Source organism: Rhagoletis pomonella, unplaced genomic scaffold, assembly GCF_013731165.1.
Source record: "Rhagoletis pomonella isolate Grant_MI unplaced genomic scaffold, Rhpom_1.0 Rhpom_scaffold_00007, whole genome shotgun sequence".
Taxonomy (NCBI): domain Eukaryota; kingdom Metazoa; phylum Arthropoda; class Insecta; order Diptera; family Tephritidae; genus Rhagoletis; species Rhagoletis pomonella.
The window spans coordinates 36,568,829-36,581,095 of NW_023458561.1; positions in this window are offsets into that span (position 1 = coordinate 36,568,829).

Consider the following 12,267-nt stretch of genomic DNA (forward strand, 5'->3'; position numbering starts at 1 on the left):
AGCATTTCGGCCGGAATAGCCCGAATTTCTTCGGAAATGTTGTCTTCCAAAGCTGGAATAGTTGCTGGCTTATTTCTGTAGACTTTAGACTTGACGTAGCCCCACAAAAAATAGTCTAAAGGCGTCAAATCGCATGATCTTGGTGGCCAACTTACCGGTCCATTTCTTGAGATGAATTGTTCTCCGAAGTTTTCCCTCAAAATGGCCATAGAATCGCGAGCTGTGTGGCATGTAGCGCCATCTTGTTGAAACCACATGTCAACCAAGTTCAGTTCTTCCATTTTTGGCAACAAAAAGTTTGTTAGCATCGAACGATAGCGATCGCCATTCACCGTAACGTTGCGTCCAACAGCATCTTTGAAAAAATACGGTCCAATGATTCCACCAGCGTACAAACCACACCAAACAGTGCATTTTTCGGGATGCATGGGCAGTTCTTGAACGGCTTCTGGTTGCTCTTCACTCCAAATGCGGCAATTTTGCTTATTTACGAAGCCATTCAACCAGAAATGAGCCTCATCGCTGAACAAAATTTGAACAAAACCACATTTCGAACCGAACACTGATTTTGGTAATAAAATTCAATGATTTGCAAGCGTTGCTCGTTAGTAAGTCTATTCATGATAAAATTTCAAAGCATACTGAGCATCTTTCTCTTTGACACCATGTCTGAAATCCCACGTGATCTGTCAAATACTAATGCATGAAAATCCTAACCTCAAAAAAATCACCCGTTACAAAGAAATTAAAAATAACATTGGCAACAAAAGCGCTCACAATGTACATTAGGGCGGGTCGAACAACACAAAATGTTTGTTACGAAAATTGTATAGGTTTTAACAGGTGATATTTTAATCTATTATTCTCGAAAAAAAAAAATCCTAGTTCTCTGCGACAATATCTTCAGTCTGCAAAATGAGCTTGAAAAATTTAAAGCAAGAGTGGGAATACCAATTTTTCAAATTTTTACAACGACTTGTGTACATCAAATCTGGAACTTATTTTCTATCATAAAAAAAAATAAATTGGGCAAATTAAAAGTAAGTAACATCAATATTTTATTTAATTAATCTTTATTTACTACTTAATTTTTTAATTTATTAAATGACGACTTTTATATTGTCCAATTTATTTTTTTATGAATTTATGATATAAAATAAGTTCCGAATTTGATCTACACATATCGTTGTAAAAATTTGAAAAATTGGTGTTTCCACTGTTATTTTCAATTTTTCAAGCTCATTCCGCAGACTGTCTTTATTGTTGCAGAGAACGAGGATTTCTTTTCAAGAACAAAGAATTAAAATAGCACCTGTGAGGACCATACAATTTTTGTATCAAACATTTTGTGTTTTCTACCCGCCCTAATGCGCATACCTTGTCATCGTCAGGTTCTCTTTTTGTCGTTGATTTTGTTATTTTTGTTCCTGTTGTTTCCATAGGTGTAGCTAATAATAACTTAATTTCGCTGTTAAGTCGCGTGCTCTCATTGCTTGCTATTTGCTGCTCACTTTTCTTTGTTTATATATTTTTTTTTTAAGTGAATTCAATTAAGTAGTGCCTTTTTAGCTGATGTTTGGTTATTGTGTATGCAGTTGTTTTGTTTTAGCTTGGCAGCTGATTAAAACATGAGCACAATTAAGCTGAAATGCCAAGTATACACTCGTTTGCTCATTTACTCACTCAATGTTCTTCTGGTATGTACACATGTACATATGTTTGTAAATAAACGCTTAGTTTGTATATTTCTTAATAAGTACATATTCTAAGTGAATAAAATTGCAATTTGGCAAAAATAAATGAACCAATTGAACTATTTAGTTCTTAAAATATTAAAGAGAGATAATACAACAAAATATTTCTGTAGTCTAGATTATATTCAGAATGGTGTATTTCAAGGTGTATTTCCTGGTTCTGTTTATTAAAACGACGACAATTTGTATATGCAAATGACGATTTTTGTGAGCCAAACTGACGATTTCTCACTTCAATGACCTGGCAACACTGGCACCAAGTACATAATATCGATACTTTAAATGAGTACTGAGTAGTATCGAGCACTCGATAATTTTTGACAAGTACTGAATAAGTATCGCGAATACAAACAAGTATCGACGTAATAAAAACTTGTTTAAGTAAATTTTAAAAATTTATATACAAAATTTCGTTCTTTTAAATATATTGAAAAGTGTTTAAAAATTTCCCAATAAGCACTGTCACTCTCATTTACTCAAATAATGGCATAACTCAGAAAACCAAAAACTCGAGAAAAGGGGCTTTAAAGTTTTGAATGTACGTATGTATATTCCCACAGTAAAACTTAATACATATTTTGTTCCAGTGAGAGGTCTTTTCAACATTTGGTTTGGTTAAAAATTCTAAATATTATTGGAAACCGAATCCTCTACCTCTCCTTCGATAATGCTTGGGGTAAGAGGGAGGTGTTCGACTCGATAACTTGGCCATTCTCTAGCATAACGGACCCTTCGTTATCCAATGTAATCGACATTCACTGCAAATTCGAGATCGAGCCCATTCTTGAAGAAATATTTTTAATGAAAGAGAGCTTATCTCTTCTTTAGAGAATGGGCTTCACCACACTTGCGTTACGTTTTCTACATTTGCATTTCATTTTCAAAATAAATTCATTTATAATATACATACATAATTGCTTTTAAAGACTTTTGGCCTTATTCATACCCAACAAGCATTTCAGTAAATGTTTTTAAAAATAACTTAAAGTAAGTTTGCTATAATAAGCGTTAAATAAGCATTTTTAATATTAAGCTTATTAAAGGTTTTTTCAAATAAACCTTTAATAAGTTTTGAGAGCAAATGTTTATAAATAACTTAAACTTATAAATGAAATGCAAATGCCAATGACATGAAGTAGTAAATATAACATTTTTTCAATCGTAAGTGACGTGTTTACGTTTTTTAAAATATATTATTAAAAGAAAAAATTAAATGAAACCGATGCGGTAAAAAAAATTCCAATCCAGGACCCGCTGCGCTAATCGGTGGAGCATTCGAGTCTTCAAATGATGAGTTCTCCTTAACCTTTCTTAGTTTAACAATCAATTAAAAATGTATTAAATTTTTTTCAGAAAAGCTCATCAATGAGAATGGCGGCGATGAAGCGGAATATATAGCTGCTACGATGTCGTTTTTCCAATTTGCCAATAAACGCATGTAATTGAAAGCACGCAACAAGATGTAATAATTAACTTTTTTATGCTTAATTTTTGTGTGTTATCGTGACTTTGTATACTAAAATGTCTATTCATATCATATTTATTTTAGTTTCTAGATGTTAAGCCATCTATGTATGAGTTTTTAATGAAATATCTTTAAATAAAGGGTTATAAAAATGTTTATAAAAGCTTTCTTTTGAAAATTTTTAGTAAGTTTATATTCATACGCTTATAAACAACTTGTTTTGAACCTTTATTATAAGTTTACACTTTTACGTTTGTAAAAAGCTTTCTTTTGAACATTTATTACAAGTTTATATTTCTACGCTTATAACCAATGTTCCTTTTCGATTATATTACGCTTACTCTCAAGCGTTTCATAAACGAAAAATCAACGTTTTGTAAGCTTAATGTTTATAATTGAAAACTTAAAAAAAACTTTCTTTAAGTTTATTTTGTTTGTTGGGTAAAAATAAAGCAGGTTTAAAGAGCTTTATAAATTGACGTTTTCATACATTTTTCAATTTATAAACCTTTTATAAAGCTACTTTATTTTTTATTCGTAGAAGTAAACTTATTGCAAGTATATTTCAAAAACTGCTTTAAAATCCTTGCTAGATCATATTTAAACTATTATGCTAGTGTCTATTCAATTTGCAAATAGGAAGAGGCCATTAAAGCAAAACCATCTGATTTTTATCTTATTTATTTATTATCGATACTTTTTAACAAATATAAGTGTTACCATCGATTCTTCTTTAGTGTATTCTAAATGAGTACCTGTATCGATACTTTTCCAAAAAGTTCTTTCACTACAACTAGGGATCCCGGCATCGTTTTTAAAACTGTTGAAGTTAAATTTTCTGATGTTCATGAAAAGTATGCGGCCGTCCTTACTTGGCCATGCTATAGCCGTGATTGCTCAAAATCATAAATGATAACATTATCGACTGTGGCGACTTACAAAAAGAAAGAAATAAAAGTATTTCGGAAGAGTTATAGGCACGTGGCGTAGGAAGAGCTATGCTAACGACAAAGTCATTGCCTCAAAAGCTTTACGAAAAACTTTACGAGGAATTCTGAGCTATTCTTTTAAAATATGGTGAAATTTTTTGGCGGTACCTTTGTTTCCTTAGTGTCCAATTTCACACATTTGATATTTTGTAATAAACAGTGCTTCGAAAGAAAACGATTTATGGACTATCTTTGCTAAGGTAACTTATGTTGAAAATTTTAAAAATTGTACAAATCAGTCTGCATTTACTATTTCTTCCTTTTTATTGAAAAAAAAATTTATATGATTAAATTTAAAAGTTTTCATTAATTGATTTTATTACTTAAACGCAGAGTCGTAAAAGTCAAACGAGTTACGAAATGTCTTCCTTCCATTGCATGAGACCTAATCACTTTTAATTCAATTACAAATTTTATTTTATGCAAGGCAATAAAGCCGCATACATGATATTATTTCTTACGCATGCGAATATATGTACATATGTACATATTACACTTGTGGTCAACTTATTAAGTTAGTGACATTTTGGCCAGCTTTGGCTTTTTTTCCGTTTATTTGTTGAATGTTTATTTTTTTTTTTATAGAAGTCCAGCTCATTATATGAGCCGTTTATTTGGAAAGTGGCATAAGTCACTTCATACCTCTTGTGCTTAAATGTCCAGTTACTTGTAACTGAATGCACCTGTAAATCCTTCCAGCATCATAAACTAATGACAAAACCTTTCACCTTTGATTGATGAAGTTAAACGAATAACCGATGCGTCCAGATATACAAGTATTTTTCTAGTATCGTTTTGTCACGATTTATAAGGTGCTGGTTATATAATGAGCTAGACGTTTATAAAAGCAAAAAAATATACATTAAACAAACAAAATAAAAATAGCTAAAGCTGGTCAAATATCACTAACTTAATTATGTAGTTGTCCGCAAGTATGCAAACGTAAGAAGTACATGTGCGCAATCAGAACACCACTACCTACACTCGACATTTACTCAGAGTTGCCAAGCCTTAGTTTGTTTTTGTTGCTAGTAGCCATCGTATTTGTAACGAGCTTACATCGGAAGAAAAAGAATAGTAATGAGTAGAATTAAAATATTAAAATTGCTTTACGAAGAATGCAGATTAGATTTTATGCAAATTAATTTGCAATTTATTTCTTAATTAATTGTAGGATTAATGGATCTTTGGTTAGCCCTATCATAGTTTTCTTCGGAACATTTTCGTAGACTATTTTAACCCTCCAACTGCCATTTCTAATGCACTTAGAAGGAACTACTTTAAAATATGGGCTAACAAGACTCATTATCATTAAACGTTATACGAAATTATGACTCGTTTGAGGTCGATTTACACACTAAATTACATGAGTTACGTTGAATTCTTCACCAAAAGGCGGAAATCTTATCTTACTACCTTTTTAGAATTCAAACACCACTGCCAGATTGGGATTCTAAGCAAACTCACAAAATTAGCATTAGAATTTATTTTCGGCCTCTCATTTCTTTAATAGTTTCAGCATATGCCAACTCTGTTTCTCTTCACTTAACCACCTCACATTTCTGTCCACCATTCAACTCACTCGCTATTTTCCCTTTACTGTGTTCCCAACATTATCAATAAGTATCTAAATGTTTTACGGCCATTCTAATTCCCCCTGTGCAATAAAAACCTGTCGCTCACATTTAATCACGTCGTAAATATGAACGCTGTGATATGGGAAAATTTTCAAGTGCAACAACATTGAGCGTCACAACAAGCAAGCGCCTCGAAGTCAACACAAACAACCGTAACAAAAATTAATACATTTGGCATGAAAAAAGTTGTCGCCGAACGAGTTAAGCTCTCAGCGTTGATACTTACTGCTTAACGCAATTCTTATCAGTCACACTGCTCCGGTCACAAGTGACAACTTAAACAATTGACTGAGTTATTTATTATTTACTCAATGAAGTTGTTGGAATACAATTTATGTATCTACTGCTTTCCTGCTATTTAGAATTTCAAGCGTCTACGAATATTCGCAGTAAAGATGCGAGTTGCGAGTAGTTAATAAAATGTTTAATTACGCTTCTTAATTGACGCTTAAAACAAATTATAAGATACTTTCAGGACATTAACTGAATTTGAGTAGTTGATATGTGCACATCTATATACATATAGTATATGTATGTATATACATACATATGTACATACATATATGTATAAAATATTAATTTGTCTAGACGTAAACGTGCTTAAACTACTACTTAAGCAGTACTAGAAAATAAAAGTCTAGTTCTCGATTACCGAAGTTTCCCAATTGACTCTAGTTAAAGTAAACGTTAGTTGATGAATGCCGTCATTGAGGTGGTAGATACGTATACTATCATTTTACCAGCCCTCCATACTTTCCGTGATCGACACAACATATACAAATAGTAGAAAGTACAGCAAAAAAATTAACTACTTTGTACACTAGGGTGGTCCAAAATAAGTTAAGTCGGAATTGTAATGCTCTCACCCCCTAGGATTGTTCTATATCGAAAAAAGTGTACCAATTTTTTTATTTTGAAATCAAGAAATATTTAGAGGTCGCTCAAAGCGCTCTAACTCTTGAAAATCAATATTTTTCGATCGGAAGACTCTGGTTCTCTTCAGGAGACTTCCAATAACAATATCCAGTTATTTATTTAACCATTTTTTAATAGTGAAGATTTTTTATTTATCCCCCATTGCATTTTCTGGCATATTCTAGGGGTTTTGGCGGTCCTATAAAATATAGTTGCTAAGAAAAACTGTTAAAAAAATAATTGGGTTTTATTACTGGGAATCTGTTGAAGAGAAACAGAGCCAGATCGAAAAATATTCCAGTATTTTTTTTTTTTTGTTCGATAATTGACTACAAGTGACCATCAGGTTCTATCACCTTTTCTTTCTTTGCTAGAGGGAAAATGTTCCTAGAATGCCACAGAGTCACATCCGACAGGAAAGTCCGGGGTTAGAAAACTTTTTAATTAAACTTGGTTCAAGCACACCGTGGGCTATAAGAAGTCGAAGCCCGCTTTTTGAGACTGTCTGGTCTTGGCCAGAAAACTACTTAATCCAAAACCAAACCATTAAGAAAGAAAAATGACACTAAAGATCCTATACCGCCGTAACCGGTTTTTATCCAAACGAAATTTGACAACGGATGACGGAAACTTGTTCCACAATATATCATACTCCTACCTTGCCGAAAACACCAACAACCAAGCTAAGAATTATAAATTCTTCTACCATGGTATTTCAAACGTTTATAAGGAAAACGAAAGATATATTGGACTTTTGGGGATGATCCCAGATAGCAAATTACAATAGCTATTTTATAAGGTACTAGCTTTTACCCGCGGGGTTTCACTCCACGTCTTTATAAATGTATGAAAAATGCTTTATGTAAAGATTTTATACTCTCTGCTCTAATTTTACTATAGCCGTGATAGCAGCATATGGTAGGACAGCTGTAAAGCTTGGGTGTTATGGAATGAAATGCAATAATAATTTTTTGTCACTGCAGGTGTTTTTATTTAGGTCAAAATATCTCCAAAAAATTATATAATAGAAGAAATACTATCTAATTTCTTACGACTAATAACTCTAATATGATTTCACAGCATTTTTTTAATACTTCAAAGTATCTATTAACATAAATGCATTTTCCAATACAATTATCATACACTCTATTTTCGATAAAGTTTCGGGTTTTACTTTAAGGCATTCTTGTTTATTGTCATTGCAAAAGCTAAGCGAACGGGAAACTGAAGTCTTTTAAATTCGAAACGCATTTCAAAAGTAATTGAAGAAGTCATGTGACTTGTGGCTCCGAAGTTGTGGCTGATCAAAAATTTCACGCCTATATTATGTCCCACGCCCCTCATTCCCAAACTCATTTATATAAACCTTACTATAAGCACCTACCATTGATATGTTTGCATAACAAATTTCAATTTTATTACCCTTATGGTTCCGAAGTTATAGCTGATTAAAAATTTGCAGGCCTATGGGAGGTGCCACGCCCCCTCGCAAAATTGACACCATATTTGCAAACAAAACCATACCCATAACCTTCCCGGGGTAAAAGCAAATAAGTGCGATTCCGTGTAGTGGTTCAAAAGTTATAAGGTAATAAACAAACAGACATTCACATTTATATACACTTAGGTCCCTTTTTATGCGGTTTATTTTTATGCCGATTTGAATTTATGCGGTTTTCAAACCATTTTTTCGCTGTAGCGATTTTGCTTTTTTGAGAGTTTTTATTACGTTCTTTCAGTGTGTAAGAGACAGTGCTTCTGATAAATAATTTGTCATGTATTTATTGTGGTATTTTCTTGGCTTTTGGTTCAAATACAGATACAACTTTATTTATTTCATTAATTTTCAGTTTTACATGGAATAATAAGTGCTGAAGTGAAGAAACAAATCTTAATTTTGTTTTTTTTGTTAGTATTACCTCAATCGATTTTTTATGCGATTTTTTAGAATTTTTTACATGGAGTATCTGAATTTATTCGGTTTTTGAAAATGCTGGAACGCATCCCCTGTTTTTGTATGGAAGTAAAGAACTTTTTTATGCGGATTTTTTTTATGCGGCTTTCTGAGGAACGCATGTACCGAAAAAAATAACACGACTATGGCGAAACCTTGAAACCTTTCATGAACATAAGAACATAAGAAAATTTTACTTCAACCGATTACTGCATTTCAAATTAAGAGCTAAACAAATTAATTATATTAACATAGAGGAGTTATATAAAAAAAAAATTATCTGAGCAATCAGTGGTATAGGATATACAACTAATAAAGTACCGATCTTGACGATTTTCTCACGAAAATTCTCGGTTTAAGCCATCCAAATGAAGGATTTTTAAAGCAAAACCCCAATATCTGCACAACCAGTTGTATGGAGGCTACAAGTTATCGTAACTCGATCTTTGCCATTTTCACTGCAAGCTTTCTGTTGACAATGAGTGAAAATAGCGCGAATCCTAGCTGCATATATGAAGAGTTATGGCGAAAACCCCATTATCTGAACAATCAGTTGTAGCCCGGACTATAGCGATCCGGTCATTGTACATATATTAAATATTAAAAGCAAATATTAAAAGTAAAGAAACCTAAAGATAGAGACAAAGACGAAGGTAAGTTTAAATACTTAATATAATGAGAAATGTGGGCGTGAATACGCAGATGAAGACAAGAATGAAGAAAACGATATATATAAAAAATGAAGAAAAACATACAGATGAGTATAAGTATTGTTGGTTTTTCTAAAATAATTAAAAAACAAAAACGGCCTCAAACTAAGATAAAGATACAAAAGCGATAGAGACTAAGATTGAGATGGAGATAAAGATAGAGCCAAAGTAAAAGATACAACTAAAGAATCAGACATATTATGTTATGGTATGTTATGTTATATTATGCTATGTTATGTTAGATTGTGCCATACTAAGTTATGTTATGTTATTCCGGATTTCTTTTAATTTAAAAAAAGTATCAATAAATATTTGAAAAACGGTGACACTTTCATAAGAAACATGTTTGCTTGTCAGAGAGCTCAGCCCCCCCCCCCCACCTACTTTCTCCTTAAGTGTACATATATATTTAAAATAAATATACATACGTAGGTACTTCAATGTGTAGTGCAACAACAGCCATAAAGAACAGTGCGTTGCAGATAAATGGGTTTTATTTTAAATAAGCTTTTATTGCTAACTTTATATTATCTCCTACATAGATAGAACAAATTGGCAAACTAGTGAAGTACCTAAGTAAGTAAATTGAAAAATCTCATTTATATGTACATACATACATAAGTTCTAAAGCAGTAATTACGGACACAAGTGATATCTACTATTTGTATATAGAAAACCAACCAGTTTGAAGTGGTTTTATTCCATCAATATTTGAAAGGTAAGTAGAGTTGCCAAAGTACTAAACGCGACCAAAATTCGATTTTAATTGAGATGTCTTAAAAAGTTTTGAACTCTTACAAAAATGGAATGTTATAAGAAAATTTTCCCCATTGTCACCGGACCGGCTGTTTGGTACTTCTAAATAAAAAATAAAAAATAAAAACAGTTTGTTTGGTGGGCAATGAGAAGTATTCAGTGATGTACTGGCAATAATTAGGACCAGTAGTTAGGAGCGTGGTTACCCGGTAGGAACTTAATGAGTCTAGGCCGTGAGCAATATTTACTATCGAACACAACAGCTGGCTCAAAGTTTGCCTGAAAACCTAAATTACAAATATGAATTTAAAATCACCACACTTAATTCGATTACATTTTTAACTTAAGTTTAGTATGTATGCCTAAAGTTCAGCAGCTGATCGTCAGAAACGAATTCGGTTGTTTGCTTATTCCAAGTCAGCCTGAGGTTTTCGCTGGGTGTTCCCAGGCTAAAAGGAGGAGAACGATAGGGTAAAATAGTAAGCGAATCTGCTAGCCGCATAAACTGGAAAGACATCGCAACTTGTGAGTCAATGTTGAGCCGGAGACTCAACCAGTTAAGATTCTTGAAGAACAATGCATGCGTTGTGGCTCTTTCCGTCATTCCGTGTTTACCTTTCAGTATACACGGTTCCCTCTTTTATTGCGATTCGGTTTGATCTGGTCCAGACAAAGCGTCGTCGTCAGATTCTTGTCGACCGTCGTGTTGGATGTCCACGGACCAAATAGAGCCCGGACGAGATTAAGCCGCCTCCAGCCGGTTCGAAATCCCGAGGGCGCATTGAAGTGCGGACGGGCTGTTCTATTGTCGATAGGGGACATTTCTTTGGTTCTCGCGCCTTCACTTCGGGTGCTACGACGGTATGAAAGGACCAGTTCTGGAGCCGCTAATTTTCATAATGTCGTGGCGGTCGTATTCGACGAGATACCGACCCGTCTGTACGTCGATGTGCTGGCTGGGTAGGCGGCCTGAAAGGACTAGTTCCAGAGCTGCGCTACCTAGGCGATTGAAAAGGACTTTTTTAAGAGCCGCGCCTACACCATTCGTGCTGCAGTAGCGGTGAGAATATGGGAGATTCCAAGCCGCCGGCTGAAGGGCGATAGCCGCCTCTGTCTCAATTGTGCTCTCAGCCAGTTCATCTTTTTTACTTGATGTGTCCACGATTTAGTCTGCTCGGTGGCGTGAATCGAAAGTGCCCCATCGGAGCAGTTGTAGTACGGGTTACACTGGCCTTTATCTTTTATTTTATCTTCATCTTCATCTTCATCATGTTCTCCTTCACCGTTTTCTGCATCTTTATCAACATTTTCACCATGTTCTCTTCTGCATGCCCAGCACTATCTTCAACTTCATGTCTGTCCATATTTTTATGTTTTATTTCACGTTTCCTTTGACTGCGGCTTTACCTTTGTGTTTGTCTCTATCTCTGCGGGTCTCCTTATATTTTCCATTATCTTTGTCTTAGTCTATATCCTTGTCTTTGTCTTTGTCCCTTCCCATGCCGAGTGGCGTCCAACTTCACCGTGATGTTCAATAAGTAACGCAAACATCTTCGAACTCCATCGGAAGACGACGGAATAGTGATCCAAACTAGCGAGGTTAGCAGTTCGTCTCCAGTTAGGGACTTTATAGAAGCTGTCCTTTTTAAAACCCCACATTTTTGATGATAACTACTACCCAGTCAATCATGGAAGCTAGTCACGGAGTAAAGGAGACTGCTGGCATTAAACTCCAAGAGGTAATCAGGGTAGGTCGTAAGTAGCGAACTAAAATACCTTAATTATAACCTCTAAAAATCTGAACAGCCTAATGGAAAGTATTGATTCCAACTCACCGTTCTGCAGGCATCTATTACAGTAAAAATTATCTGGAATTTTTATGTTAGCCGATTGAATTGGTGACAACACGGGTCCCCCACTAACTCGTGCCACGTTTGGACACTTACCTGTCAAACCTTAAAAAAATTGGCAAAATAAAAGTAAGGTCAGGGACCCCCTTTCTAATTTGGAGCACACCAACAGTGAGCAGGGCCCTAGTTGCTGCTCGAATATCAAAGTAGACGCTGATATCCTTTATAAATGTCCTC